A 4,855-nucleotide genomic window follows, 5' to 3' on the forward strand; every position below is an offset into this window, starting at 1 on the left:
TGAATGTTTGTTGTAGTCCTGATTTACATATTTCTCTATATTTTAACTCCCAGATTAGCCTTCCATTTATACGTCAAGGTATACGGAGTCATAGAAACGCTTGGGTTGGAAGGGACCTCTGGAGATCTCTGGGTCCAGCCTCCTGCTCAAAGCAGGGATTGCTTCAGTTTTGACTGGCCTTGAGCAACCAGACCTGTTTTGAGTACCTCTCTGAATGGAGGTTCTCCATCAACTCTGGGCAACCTGTTCGAGGGCTTAATTACCCTCGTATCTACAGATTCATGTTCTTGTGTTGGGAACACCGTGTTTATTCTTCTGCGATTTAAATCTAAATATGGTAGCAAATCCTGCTGCTTCTGTCTGTGCTGATATTTCTCTGATCTCTGAAGTTTTGCAGGTCTGCTGTTGTAACAGTTTGTGTAACCCAGAAAGGATTTTGCAAGGTGCAACAAATTTTGTTTTTTAACAGGTGTGGAGGGATTGAGACTAAGCAATTGTTTGTTCAGCATAAATTATAAATTAAATAAGGTGGAGGCAACTCCAGGACTCGATCCTGGTTCTGAATGCTTTTGAACTTAAAGCACAGCTGAGGAACAATACATTGAATTGTAGTTTGCTCAAGACTCTAAGAGATAAAAATAGATAATCTAATATATCATGTACTCTTTCAGCTTGTTCCAGAGTTACATCAGCTTGTGTATATTTAAACCATTTTGTGCTGAGTCCTCCTGCAATATATTGTGAGATACGGACTTCTAGTAGGTGCAAGTCTGGGAATAAATTCGTAGGAACACATTTGAAATGCTGGACGGATAACCCTTTGTGGTCCTGAACTGAAAGAATTTTTTTCTGCCCCCTTCAAGTCATCTGCTTAAGCAAAAGCTTGAGAAAGAGAGAAACGTTAGAATAAGGCTTAAGAAGTCTGACTTACTAGCCTATTGGGAATTCAGAGGCCATTAATTCAAGGCAAAGAGCTGATCCTGAGAATAACATGCTTCAAAATTACACATGAAATCAAGAGCAGTTAGCATTATCCATTCAGCTGGTCTCAAAATGGTGTTGGATTTTGAAGATGCAGATAGAAGTTTATCACTGCACGGCTGGCTTTCTGGCTTTTTTGCCTTTGCAGGAGAATCCAGAACCCTGAGCACAGTATGGCTAGGGTCAGGCTTTAGAGGCAGACTTACATGTTCAATGCACTGAGCAAGTGTGCGATGATGCACTGATACACTTGCTTGGTGCTGCAAAAATAGGGAATGCTGGGAATGTGAGATGGTTACAGGGATCTGCATCCAGTTTTAGCCAGGCGTTGAGATGTCTTAAGAGTTAGCGGGAGGTAGTCTTTTTCCTCAGGATTTCTAACAAAAGGCAGGGGCAAGAAAACTTCCTTCAAAAAGGAAGCAAGGCTTGCTTTGAAAACAAATGGGGAAATGTGCTTTTGTTTCCCCTTCATAAGAACGTTGATAGTAGGAATACTAATACAGGATGTTTGAATGTCCTGAAGCTGAGGTTCCTTACCCTCCCGCCTTTTGGAAAGGTGCCCTAGCCTTCACACTACAAACCATGTGAGGTTTATACCCTTGTTGGGCAACAAGAATTCAGGATGAGTTGTGTCAGAGGGTAAATGCAAATGTGACTTGCCAGCCCCTTAGCTTTCTGCTGCTTCTGTTTTGCAAACTATTGTTTAGCTAACTTAAGCTCGTTGGCAAGTAGGCTTGCTTTTTTCAGTTACCTTTCATGGATTTCTTGCAATGAATCTTGTTAATGAATCCCCACTGTGGTTTGTGAACAGCAAGTTCTGTTCCCTTAATCTGGTGTTTCAGACACTCACCTGAGAAGGAGCATGGTGCATTGGATTCAAATCCCCTTAGACAGAGGAAAGAATTGAATCCAAGATTTAAAGCCAGAGGGGGCAGCAAATATCCATTTTGCCTCCAGACACTTTTAAACAGTAGGAGTTACTGCTGTACTTCTGCAAAGCCTGCTTTCTTAGTGAGCGCTCTGTTAATGCCTAACGCATCAGGGCAGGTTTGGGGAGACTGGCACCAGAGACACTGGGATAAAGGCATCAGTTACTCAGCTTGCTAGGAGAAGTCTTTCTAGAATAGAAGATTGTATGTTTGGATGTGAAGGTGCTTGTGGATTTTTGTCTAATTTAAAGAGGTGAGGTGGTATCGGTATAGCAGTCCTCAGCAATATAATTTTGGATTAAACTCTGCCAAAGCACACAGGACTGTAGAGAGTAAAATTAGAGTTGGCATTTAGAAGTAGCTAGACTAGGTGTTATATTTGACAAACGAGTTGATTTCTCTTCATCTGCCACTGCATTTCTGAAGGCTCAGTGTGGCTTATGCAGTTTGAATCTGAAACAAAGGTTTGTATGCTTGGAAATTGTGTGACTTAGGCTGGGGTTTCAGAAGTACCTGTATAGCTCTAATAGCTTGCTGCTGTTGAAGGGACTGTAGTCCCACTTTTTCCCTGGAGCAGGCTCTGGTGGTCACAGGACACTTCTGTGAGATAATTTGACATGCTAATCCAGTAGAAAACTTCTTCACCTATTTGTATGTGACTTATTTTTCTGTCACCTTAATGAATTGAATTAACTCTTTGAAAGGTCCAATTAACAGTGGAGTTGGTGTAGTGGAGTTAAAATATGCAACTGGGATGGAAAGCTCAGTGAGGGACGTCCTCCCCCACCTCACTTTTTTTGGAAGCAATGAGCTGTTAGATTAGCTAACCCTGTTTAGTGAACCGATAGCTTTACTGGATAGAGTAATGAACCTGGACCTAATCTGGTCTTAAGCTTTGCTGCTAGTTGCTGGGTGAGTCCGGTGAAGACACTTTGCACTTCTTGTCTTGTTCTTGATTACTTGGCTTGTTTAGAGAGAGAGAGAGAAGAAAAAAGCTTTAAAATTTATTGAAAAAGTGCTATAATTATCTAGGTCAACAGTATTGCTTCAACTGGTGGGACCACATGGAGTCGGAACGTCATGGAGGCAAAACTTAGGTAAGGAAACTGCAGCAAGAAATTCAGTCTGATCTGCACAGCTGTAATCGGGGAAGCTGATTTTGGTGAGGGTTTATGGTATCATTTTTCCATTAGGAAAGGGGGATTACCTGTCCCCATCAACCAATTAGCAGGTGATGTGTTTTAGCCTTGATTAGCTTTGACTGGATTTGAGTCAATGCTCTGAAAGTAGAACGTGTTGTTTCCTGCTATCAATCTCCTGAGCCTTTTCCCTTTTCAGTGGTATTTAATAGCACTTAAGGCTTTTATGAACCTGAAGAACACTGGGCATATGTTCAGTGTGGTATTTTCAATTAAATACAATTAGTGAAGTCTTGACGTGAACTGGAGTACTGATCTTTTTGTAAATAATTCATTCTTTATGATCACTGGGTTCTCTCTCATCTGGAAAAAATACCGTTGTGCCAAACAAGTGTTGGAGATGAAACAAACGGAAAAATCTTATTTAAAACCATCAGGAATACTGAGCAGGGATATGCAGCCTCCTGCTTAATTGAATAAGGTCGCATAATATTAAAAAGCACTATGTGGTGGCTGTCAGATAGTTACAGTGAATAAAAGCTTGGGTAAAACTATAATAAAGGAATAGCCCATCACCTAGTTTTTATAAGCTGGACTCTAGCAAGAGCATTTCTGAAAGGGAAAGGAAAACCATAGGAAGAAAAATAGCAAAGAAGAGTGGTAATGCAATTTTTCAGCTTCTTAGGTTTCTTATTGTTCCAGATCTGATGATTTTCCTGTAGACATTCAGGGCCTGATCCAATGTCAGTGGAAAAGACTCCCCAGTGCCATTACTGATCCAGAGCCTGGACCTGTAATGTTCTAGGTCACCTTCCAGTTCTTACTACTATTTACCAGGTCAGTCTCTGGCCGTGGTGTGTCATTTTGGGGAAGTTGCTTCACTTGCATATGCTTTTGTTCATTTCTGTTCTAGGGGCTGCCTCTTAGACAATGCCTTAGTATTTATCTGCTCTGATACAGTTATCTAAAAGTTAGGTGCAGATGTCTGGCATGGTCACTTTTACCTCAGAGAGGGTCCAGTGGAATTGTAAACTGAGGGCAATTTATCTTATCCTAGGATATGCATCTAGAACAGGTCAGTGGACTAATCCTCTGCTGCGTTCTCCTCTCCATTGACTATAAAAGTCTATTATGTCTATCACGGATGTGGCATCTAATTCTTGATGGCTCAAAATTAATGGAAAAAAGTCCCACCCTGGCCTTGACTGTGGTCTGTAAGCACTACGGATGGCACACATCAGAGCAGAGCGGTGGGGGAGCTGGCTCACCGAGGAGCAGGGCTGACGCCATTCACTGCACTCTGTCCGTCAAGAGTGGTGACTCTTGAAGGATGTAGTTACACTGCTTCTTCTTTGCAGTGACTTCAGGATGTTTTACCTTAAAATTCTTGAACTAAACAGCCTGTTCCCTGCTTTAGTCTAGCTCTGTGCCAGCCTGCTATTTGTTAGTTACACTTTATGCCTGCTTTTATGAATAGTTTAAGAGCATCTCCTGTAAAGTGCAGCTTATTCACATGTAAGCTATGGGTGTGTTAGCATAGCAGGGTTGATACGCCTCAGGAAACACCGAGCGTCTGAACAGCTGCCATGCTGTGCTCTCTTGCATTCGGCACAGAGCTCCTGCGAGGCTGTGGCTTTCTCATGCATGCTGCCACTTGTCACCTTGTTCAGGAAGGAAACCGTGTCCCCTCTGCCTCTGTATGCAGTGTAGTTTAAATGGCTTTTGTGTCTTACAGCACGCTCCTGCCTGGCAGATGAAAGGCTCCTGAGCTCGCCTAAGAATCCATCTGCTGCCGTCAGCTATTGT

The sequence above is a fragment of the Dromaius novaehollandiae genome, chromosome 2 (assembly GCF_036370855.1).
Source record: "Dromaius novaehollandiae isolate bDroNov1 chromosome 2, bDroNov1.hap1, whole genome shotgun sequence".
NCBI classification, from domain to species: Eukaryota; Metazoa; Chordata; class Aves; order Casuariiformes; family Dromaiidae; genus Dromaius; species Dromaius novaehollandiae.